Genomic DNA, 10,864 nt, shown 5'->3' on the forward strand with positions numbered 1-10,864 from the left:
AAACAACAAAAATGATGTTGACTCATTTTATATTAGAACATGACAAGCCAGACATTTTTTTTTTTTTTTGTATAGTATTAGGATCATTTGCAACTTTCCTTTTCTTGCTGGAATTTTAAAAGTGATCATTGGGTTGGTGCAAAGGTTTAGCAGGTAAGTCATCATGGCCTGAGTTTCACCCCCAGTACCCATAGGAGAAGGGAAGAGCTGATGCCCGAAAGTTGTCCTCTGATTTACATGTGTGCACCCACCCTTTGTGATGTGTGTGTGTGTGTGTGTGTGTGTGTGTGTGTGTGTGTGTGTGCATCCCTATGAAATAGGATCTAATTAAATGGCTCCTTTGTACTAGATACAAGGCATCCATTCAGAAAGAATTGTAACCTTGTCCCAGATCGTGTTGACAAGGCTATAGTGAACACAGGCCACAGATCCTAGGTTATTGTTTTCTGATGTGTAATTTCAGTTTCCATACTTTACTATTTTTCCTAGTTATTAGAAATATTAATTGGTAAATCTCCCAAAAGCTGAGCCCAACATATCAGAACATTACAAATAAAAATTACATAAACCAAATAGAAAACACTCCCAGATGTATTATGAAACAAAGGAAAACTGAAGATAAAAACACACGCACACACACACACACATACGGAAGAGGACAGAAAAGAATTACTGCAGTGCCAAAGTGTAACGATGGAAGAGAACTGTTATGTAAATTTTGTTTGATAACTATAAAGGTATTTGTAGATTAATTTGTTTTAAAATATGCTGGATTGCTGGGCAGTGATGGCACACACCCTTAATCCCAGCACTTGGGAGACAGAGACACAGAGATTTCTGTGAGTTCAGGGTCAGCCTGGTCTACAGAGTGAGTTCTAGGACAGCCAAGGCTACACAAAGAAACCCTGTCTTGAAAAAGAAAAGAAAACAAACAAACAAACAACAAATGTGCTGGACTCAGATGTGACCTTCTGAAATAGATCTCGGGTAGATTATGAACTAAATCACTCCACAGGTTTATATAAGAAAAGGAAGAAATGTTGTCCACTGAGTTTTAATATGTTGAATGTTTATTTCAAGTCCATTTGTTACAGTGAGCTGTGGTCACAGAGGTCTTTAACATGAACTAGTTGTACCTTGATGACCTATTGATGTCCAATTTTCAGGAGTGAATAATTCATTTGTAGCATCTTTTGATTTTTCAAAAGTATAACAGTTGAATAACTATAGTTTCAGCATTAAGAATCATCACACCTGCAATTACTTAGTGGCAAAGTTGGATTTTAGTAGACTGACCTGTATTTCACTTTCATGGCCCACACTTTAGTTCAGTTGAATCATATAATGGAGTACAATTATGCCACACAGCAGGAAACAAGTGTGTGCCAAGTATGTGGGACAAAGTTGGCTATGCAGGGTATTCACCCTGCTAATGGAAAGGCGATTCTGGTAATAATTAGTGTTGCTTTCACCTAGTGAGAAAGAACATAGTGTAAGGCCGCAGCCTTACCTGCCATTGTGAAATCCCAACAACTACGAAAAGAAGAAGCATTTTTGAAGTTCAAAGTCTGACCTGAGCTTGCTCAACATGAACTTATTAGCAGTGGTAACTGTCTGAACTGACAGGTTATTTTTATATTTTTTCAATGTTTGCATATTTTTGTTACTATTATCTCTTGTGGTGTGAACAAAAACACTGGTGTGTTTGATAATGGAGTTAACAGTCCCCCCCCAAAAAAAAAAAACAAAAAACAAAAAACAGGGTTTCTCTGTGTACCCTGGCTGTCCTGGAACTCTGTAGACCAGGCTGGCCTTGAACTCACAGAGATCCACCTGCCTCTGCCGCCGGAGTGCTAGGATTAAAGGCCACCACTGCCTGGAGTTTTCAGTTTTAAGTGACTCTTGACACTATCTGGTGAGAAATTATATATGTATATATATATATATATATATATATATATATATATAACATACATGGTAATATTCCTTGTTTTGAGCTTCTAGAGTATATTCCCCTTTCTAAAACTTTTGAATATGTATAGCTACATTCTTGTTAATTGAAACCATCATTAGGAGAGCCAATTTAAAGATTCTTTTTTACAAAAAAAAAAAAATCACACACACACACACACCCCTTTATTTTCTATTTTAAAATTCTCATTACCATTCAAATCCTTCACACTGAGAACACTAGACAACACTTGGTGAAGGAAGCATGTGGTTACCATGGGGATTCGGAGCTATTCCAGGTCCATTCTAACCTCTTTTCTTGACTGCAGGTAATTTATTATTACACTCTGTGCTGGCTAGTTTTATGTCAACTTGACACAAGCTAGAGCCTCAGTTGAGAAAATGCCTCTATAAGATCTGACTATAGGGCATTTTCTTAATTAGTGATTGCTTGAGGAGGAGGCCAGTCAGCAGCACCACAGTCCCCCCAGCCTCTACATCAACTCCTGTCTCCAGGTTCCTGCCCTGCTTGAGTTTTTTCAGGGATGGACTATTGTGGTGGTATTGTGTTCCCCAAAATATTGTGCATGCTAATAAACTTATCTGGGGTCAGAGAAGAGAACAGCCGCAATATTAAACATAGAGGATAGGCAGTGATAGCACATGCCTTTAATTCTAACATTTCAGAGGGAGAAATCTCTCTGGATCTCTGTGAGTTCAAGGCCACATTGGAAACATCCAGGCATGGTGACACACGCCTTTAATCCCAAGAAGTGAGCCTTTAATTTCAGGGAGTGATGGCAGAAAACAGAAAGATACATAAGGCGTGAAGACCAGAAACTAGAAGCTTTTGTCTGGTTAAGCTTTTGGGCTTTGAGCAGCACAGTTCAGAGAGACATCCAGTCTGAGGAAATAGGATCACCTGAGGAATTGGCGAGATGAGGAAGCTGTGGCTTGTTCTGCTTCTCTGATCTTCTAGCATTCACCCCAATACCTGGCCCCAGGTTTGATTTTGTTAATAAGACTCTTTAAGATTCCTGTTACAGACTATTATTACCTGGAAGTATAAGTCGAACAAACCCTTTCCTCCCTGAGTTGCTTTTGGTCATGGTGTTTCATCACAGCAATGATTACTCTAAGAACACACTTGAAGTTGCTTTCCAGGACAGAGTATAGACTTGATAAATGCTTTTTATAATTACTCAATGCCACTAGCTTGCAAAGGAAATATCTCATTCCTGCAACTGTTTATCTCAACTAATAATGCTACATTTTAGTGACCAGTATCATCTATTACTTACTTACTGCACAGCTGGCATAGGATCTGATTTGCTCTCAATTGTGGTGATATTTTATCTGTGTACCCCAATAAAGCTTATCTGAGGATCAGAGGAAAAAGCCAGTCTCTATAGTAAACATAGAAGTCAGGCAATGGTAGCACACACCTTTAATTCTAGCATTTGGGAGGCAGAGATGCATCTGGATCTCTGTGAGTTCAAAGCCACACTGGGAACAGAGCCAGGTATGGTAGCACATGCTTTTAATCCCAGCACTAACCATAGAGGTCTGGAGGTCTGTACAGACCGGTAGGAAGTGATAGACCTGGGCAGAAAGAGGAGGTGATGTAGCTGGGCAGAGAGAGGAAGTAAAAGGGCAGGGACAGAAAGGCATACAGGCGTGGGTATACAGGAAATAGGTCTCTTTGGAGGCTGAGGGTTGGTAAGGTGAGGTTGACTGTGGCTTTTTCTATTCCTCTGATCTCTCAGTTTTAACCTCAATATCAGGCTCCAGATTTTTTTTTTAATTAATAAGACTGTTTAGCAATTCATCTTACACTCAATGTCTTTCTTTGGTGGTAGTGTTACCAATTAAGATTAGCTGACTGAAAGGGAGTTGGAGTTCTCCCACCTGCCAGCTCTAGTCAGCTCATTTATCTTTCCCATTTAAGGAGTCCAGGAGTCAGGCCAGCATTGATGCCTAAGGGTAGGCAGGGACTTACCCTCTTTCAGTTCCCTTGGTACCCATGGCTATCCTTCCCAAGGCATCTCAGAGACAAAGGAGGCGGCTGAGCTCCTGCCATGGTACCTGTAATCCAGAGGGAGGAGGAAGATCGAGGAAGCCACATCCTCGCTTTAAGTACACTTCCCAGAAGTAGCAAATGCCATTTTTACTCATAGCTTAGACTCAGACAGATGGTTGTGAGTTTTCCCGCAGTCACTTTTATGTCCAGTTAAACGCAGGCCCTTTTCTGCTAATGAAGGTGAGAGAGCAGGGTGCTGGATGCCAAGAAGCGGTCTAAGTTTGAGCACTATCACCCTCAGTGGGGAGACTGAGTCCTATAGAGTTAAGTTGATTTGCTGCGGGCTCAGAGCCAGGATTCAAAGCCACGTCAGCTCAGCTTCAGGGTACTTAAGTTCTACTTTGAAGTGCTTCTACCTTAAAACAGTTATTTCACTCTATTCTATCTCATCTACTAAATTAGTGGGAAGAAAATCTTCCCAAGTTGCTAGGTCAACCTACCGAAACAATGGAGCTCTTTATTTCAACCTGCCTTGCTGGCAAAGGAAGTAATGTCAGTATCGACTTGTGCAATGAGGCCTTTACTTTTGCTGACCTTTTTCACAGGTGGATTCATAGACTTACTGACAGGTTTAGAAAGCTGGCTGGTAGACAGATTAAAGTCTTATTTTCAGCTTCTGCTTGTTGAGGGTTGCGACAAGTTTAAACCCCATTGGGACTTGCTTTGCTGTCCTCCGGATGGTTTAGATTTTACACCAGATAATACAGGGACAGAAGTTTCCTTAGGGCCAATAAGAATACGTAGAAAAATAATCTCATCCAGAAAAAGTCACCATAACCTTGTGATCTTTTTCTTCTCATGGTGTATTTTAAGGTAGTTTAGGGCATTGCTTCTAAGTTCTTTGAAAACTATTTATTGCCAGTTATCTGAAGATTCTCTAGTATCCTGCTGGAATGAAGATCCAACTTGAATAACTCATCATGTGCCAGGCCTCTTCTGGCTCCCTCCTTCTTATTCTCTCTTGTCTTCCTCCTGCCCTTCCTCTTTCCTATCACTTAAGGCTTTTTTTTTTTTTTTTTTTTTTTTTTTTTTTGGTTTTTCGAGACAGGGTTTCTCTGTAGCTTGGGAGCCTCTCCTGGAACTTGCTCTGTAGACCAGGATGGCTTCAAACTCAAAGAGATCTGTTTGCCTCTGCCTCCTGAGTGCTGGGTTTAAAGGTGTGTGCCACCACTGCCTGGCTACTCAAGGCTTTTAAAAAAAAGGTTATGCTTTGGGGTTCTGAACTAGGGCCTCACACATGCTCTATCGCTAAGCTCTGTCCCCAGCCTCCCTTTCACTTTTTTGACACAGGGTCACACTAAGTTAACTAGGCTGGCCTTAAACTCACCCTGTCACTCAGGCAGGTTTTAATTTGAAATTGTCCTGCCTCAGCCTCCAAGTAGTGGGATTTACAGGCCTGCCTGCTCCTCCAGGCTGTGTCTGTGAGACTCTGAAGGCTTTTTAGCCTTTGCATGCCGGCCTCGTTCTTTGTTCTCTGGCAGCAAAGGAAGACATATGAATGTGAGTAGTAACCAAAACGTAAATGTCATGACGTATATGTGTCACACATAAGGTTTGTATTTTGCCTAAAATTTCTAACATTTTAAGAGACTTCTGAAAATGTTTCAATGCCATTCATAAAGGGATCAAGGTAAATGATACATTTCAGTTTTCCCACAAGTCCTTCATTCATTAAGCCACAAGTAACACTGGGAACACAGAGTGGTTAATGACATGAAGTTCAATGATCTGATGTTTTACTATTCAATCAACAGAGGATTTCAGTGTTGTGACCAAAAAAATGTGCTTTAAAGTGATGAGGCCTAAGTTAAGAAGGAGGGAACTGTGACACCCAAGAGATGCCAGGTCAAAGGGATGCAACCTCTTTATGACTTTGCTGTGTGTCCTTTGCAAACACTGAGTAAGATCGGGTCCAGGGTCCAAAAGACAATTTCCAGAAGAACACAAATGTTTCTTTAGTCGTGATAAAACACCACATCCAAAAGCAACTTGTGGAGGAAAGGATTTATTTGGCTTATACATTCCTATCATGCTCCATCCCTGGGGAAAGTTAGGGCAGAACTCAAGGCAGGAATGTGGAGGCAGGAATTGAAACAGAGACTATGGAAGAGTGCCGTTTACTGGCTTGTTCCTCATGCCTTGCTCATTGTCTCTCTTATACAATCCAGGACTCTGTGCCCAGGGTGGTAGCACCTATAGCGGCCTGGGCCCTTCCACATCAATCATTTATTAAGAAAATGCCTTACAAACTTACCTATAGACCATCTTATGGAGGCATTTTTGTTCTCAATTGAAGTTCATCCTTCCCGAAAATTCTAGTTTGTGTCAAGTTGACAAAAAACAAAAACCAATAACAAACAACAAAACAAAACAAAAAAACAACAATAAAACCAAATCAGGACAGAGCTTTCTCACAAATCCCTTTGTTATTAACTTGTATTTAAATAACTAATACATTAATACATATCCTTTACTAAAATTTTAAAAATTCCATTTCAAATTGTTAAAATTATTTATTTGTGTCACATGCATGATTGTACCGTGTGTGTGTGTGTGAGTGTGTGTGTTTGTGTGAGTGTGCGTGTGTGAGTGTGTATGTGTGTGTAGCTCAGAGTACAACTTCCAAGAGTTGGTTTTCTTTCTTTCTTTCTTTCTTTCTTTCTTTCTTTCTTTCTTTCTTTCTTTCTTTCTTTCTTTCTTTCTTTCTTCCTTCCTTCCTTCCTTCCTTCCTTCCTTCCTTCCTTCCTTCCTTCCTTCCTTCCTTCCCTTCTTTCTCTCTCTCTTTCTTCTTCTTCTTTTTTTTTTTTTTGGTTTTCGAGATCAAGTTTCTCTGTGTAGCTTTGGAGCCTGTCCTGGAACTTACCAGGCTGGCCTCGAACTCACAGAGATCTGCCTGCCTCTGCCTCCTGAGTGCTGGGATTAAAGTGTTTGGTCTTGTTTTCTCTTTCTATCATGAGGTTTCAAGGGACTGAATACAGGTCCTCAGGTAGGTACTTTTACTTACTGGCCCATCTCAGTAACCCATACATTTCCAATAATTTTTGCTGAATCTTCAGAGATTACCACCCATTCTCTCTCTCTCTCTCTCTCTCTCTCTCTCTCTCTCTCTCTCTCTCTCTCTTTCTCTCTCTCTCTTTCTCTCTCTTTGTTTTTTTTTGGAGCTGAGGATTGAACCCAGGGCCTTGTGCTTGCTAGGCAAGCGCTCTACCACTGAGCTAAATCCCCAACCCCCATTCTCTTTAACTAAGTTAAAGAATGTAGGGTACTACAGCCTTGAGGTCAAAAGTATAGTGGAGACAGATGACATAGGTTGTATATATCAGTTTCACTTGTCTTAATCTCTTGTTGCTACGGTTTCACTGGAATCATGTCTACTGATACATTAACACTTCACCTGGATTACCTCATTTAACCTTCACAGCAACACTTCAAAGGAGTAGACGATGATGTTTATCCAAATCAAGAGTGAGAAAGTTGTGTTAAAAACCTCAATAATTCACTTAGCTAGTAAAAAGTGAATTGATACTCCACAGGTAATTGTAGTAATAAAATTACATCAAGTGAAAAACGTGTATACCAGGTGTATATCATAGTGTTCTGCACACAGTTGATGTTAATGAACAATTTCTAGTAGCAATTAGCTTTTTGTAAGAAGTCATTTGTTATTGTTGTGGGTAGGTGCTTGATGTGTGTGGGGTATACACATCACAGTATACATGTAGAGGTCAGAGGCCAGCTTTATGTAGTAGGTTCTTTTTAAATGAGTTCTAGGGATTGGCCTCAGGTCACTAGGCTTTTGTGGCAAGTCCTTTATCCCTTTAGTAAACTCTCATAGAATAGTTTTAAGGATTTCAAATCATTGCCTGGACACTAAAAAGAATTGCTAGAGTCTGCGCTTTTGTCAGATTGCAGATTCCAAATATATTTTAGAGCTCTCTCTGAACCACAAATTATTGTTTTATGATTTTGAATTTATCAATGAGGCTCAAAACTGAAGAACATTTTTTGTGGGCCCTGGCCCCCGACTGTGAGTGGCTGCCGCCTTGCTTGCCGACCTTGACCAGATGTCCTCCCTATTCAGATTCCCTGCAGGTTTCCTTCTCACCTAACAATCACCAGAGGTTCTTTGTACCTGTATCCTGCATTTGGTGTAAACAGCTTAGATGCAAGAATGTAGAACATTGGGTAGTGAACTTCTGCCCTCTGGGGATCCTCCATTGTGTTGTAAGCCTGTATTTAAGGTTTCTTCCCTCTTTCAATAAACGGCATTTGGCATTTCGGCATTTCAGCCGTGGCAAATGACTCGCTGTCTGTCTCTTATTTTTTAATCCGCAGCCCCTTGCTCAGACATGATGAACGGGTATCGGTAATGCGGGCATTACCGCAACAAATGGAGGTCCCTACTGAGATCCGAGAAAGAAGGAACAAGCTGATGGACACTCTTGGAAGGCCGGCCGGCATTTTAAAGAAAAAAGAAAAAGGTAAGAGTGAATTGAAATGGGTGCAGCTACCTCACAGTCAGTTAATTGGACTGTTGAAGCAGGAAGGCACCAAAGTTAAGAAAGGGCAAGACAGCTAAAGATTTTAAATAAAAAAGGAAATCTTCCCAATAGAGAAGAGGGAAGGAAAGGAAATTTCCCATTAAAAAAGGGAGAAAAAATTTTAATCAAGAAAAAAGAATTTTCCCGGTAAAAAGGGGAAAATTTTTTGAAACTAAGCCTAAAGATTGGGGCCCTGTAGAGGAAGGATGAAGGAAAGAGAAGTCTTTTCCCAGTGGTAATGGAGGATGTAAAGACTTTTTCCAGTTGCAGAGTTTTCAGGATAGCTGAAAACTCTTGAGTTTTTTCTTCCTGCCAGTGCAGAGCGGCAGCATCTGAATTACAAAGAATCGGCAGGTAGGCCTCATTGCTGCTGGATGAACAGCAAGCGAGCCCAGAGCTTAAAGTTTGGCTGTCTGTTTGCTTAATTTTGGTTCAAATGTTTTTTATTTTTCCCTCAGAGTGGGAATAATTCAATATTTAGGATCCCTTCGTGGGAAATGTTTTTTCTGTTTTTCCCTTATGGTGGGAATAACTCGTGATTAGGTAGTCCCTTCGTGGGAGTAGGAAGTTTAAATGTGAGTTTGTGTGTGCGGGGCGCGTGCCCAGCAGCGGTGGCGGACAAAGGCGTGCATGAGAGAGCCTGGAACAGCGGCTGGACAGGTACGCGCTGGTGGGAGGCAGAGCTGCGATGGAGCGTGGATGGAGCTTGTCCCGGGCAGGCACAGAGCCTCAACAGTGGGCAGAGCAAAGCTAAGCTGCAGCCTCAGCTCACGCCAAGCCGGGAAGGGACAGGCTTTAAAAGTTTAAACCGGGCCTAACTTCTGGTGAAAAATGGTTTCAGTCAGGACATTGAATGCTAAGTCAATGCTGTGTGAATAAAGGATGTTCTGTTCTTTTGATTGTCTTAATAAATGTTTGGATAAATGTTTGGATTTTCATGGTAGATAAACTAAAGGAACAGGATTCATAATTTTGAACTATATATTAGGTATGCTCTTGTTTGTTGATCATTACTGAAAATTTGGCTCTGCAATTTAAGTTGCTTTCTAGAAATTCTTGGTTTAATTCTCTAAAAATATAACACCTGAAATGGATTGGGTTGTTAGCTTATTAAATAATGTTGCTAAGATAAACCCAAAATAAATAATCTCTTACTGATAAAGAGGTTACAAAATTATTTTTCCAGTAAATAAAATACAGGTAAATTGTTTGGTCCACATTGTTAATAATTGGTTATTTGCATTAATGTGTTACTTGAAATCTATAAAAAAGAATCTTCTTTTTAATATTTTATAAAAATACTGAAGAGTATTACCTAAAGTTTACCTTTTCAAATCCTATAGAGATTGTATTTAATGCTTTTATTTTTTTTTTATTTTATTTTATTTTTTTTGGTTTTTTTTTTCAAGACAGGGTTTCTCTGTGTAGCTTTGCGCCTTTCCTGGAGCTCACTTGGTAGCCCAGGCTGGCCTCGAACTCATAGAGATCCGCCTGCCTCCGCCTCCCGAGTGCTGGGATTAAAGGCGTGCGCCACCAACGCCCGGCTAATGCTTTTATAATTGGCATATGTAAAAAGGACCATGGAAACAGAAGCTGGTGATAGAATTGCTCAATTATTATTGCTTTCATATTTTAAATTCAAAATGGCACCCAATGGCTTGAGTTTCCACCTTAAATCTGAGAATATTTAATAACCAATTCTAAACAGATCCAAAAACTGGTTCCTGCTTCATGTCTCATACGGGCAGCTAGACACCACAAAACGCGGGTTTGAACTACTGGCGGGTTCCTGGCGTTTGCGTTTGACCAGCAGTATGACGGTAACGAGGTGTCTGCCAGCCGCACATTATGCTGTGTGGTAGATTTAGTCTTTACTAGTATTTAAAAAAAAAAAAAGGTTTCTGGGCTACATGCTGCTTTGATAAAAGCTTAGACCCACTATTTCTGAGATTTGATGACTCACAAAACTGGCAGAAAACCCTATGTTGGTAAGCTGAAATGGGCGGAGCCAGCAGCCACAGTGCCGTTTCAGTCTTAGAATACTGCAGTTTAAACCAATAGATTCACAATACGTAGGCTTGAAGGAGACAAAAAAAAGATAAATTAATATAAAAAAGCCACGTAAAGATGAATATTACACAATCTGAATTGTGTTGTCTTTGGGATTTTTAACTACAAAAAAACATTTGATCGAAAAAGATGTTAAATTAAACCAATATGTATATTTTAAAGGTACCTTGACTTCAAAATTTGGATGTAAGGATATGTTGCTTTGGAAAAGAGGTTCTGCTTT

General features: G+C 40.2%; 1 long non-coding RNA gene and 1 other non-coding gene across 2 annotated transcripts in view; one reads left to right on the top strand and one right to left on the bottom strand.

Annotated features, from left to right (window-relative positions):
- Positions 1-9,562, top strand: part of LOC121824712 (uncharacterized) — a 43,824-nt gene extending 34,262 nt beyond the window's left edge. Inside the window, exon 5 of the long non-coding RNA XR_013046796.1 lies at positions 8,366-9,562. This is a non-coding gene — a long non-coding RNA (uncharacterized LOC121824712). The remainder of the gene's footprint in view (positions 1-8,365) is intronic.
- On the bottom strand, positions 7,185-7,257 carry Trnaa-agc (transfer RNA alanine (anticodon AGC)). The gene has a single exon. It is a non-coding gene; the product is annotated as a tRNA-Ala (tRNA).
- Positions 9,563-10,864: the final 1,302 nt, after the last annotated feature.

Source organism: Peromyscus maniculatus, chromosome 21 (genome assembly GCF_049852395.1).
Source record: "Peromyscus maniculatus bairdii isolate BWxNUB_F1_BW_parent chromosome 21, HU_Pman_BW_mat_3.1, whole genome shotgun sequence".
NCBI classification, from domain to species: domain Eukaryota; kingdom Metazoa; phylum Chordata; class Mammalia; order Rodentia; family Cricetidae; genus Peromyscus; species Peromyscus maniculatus.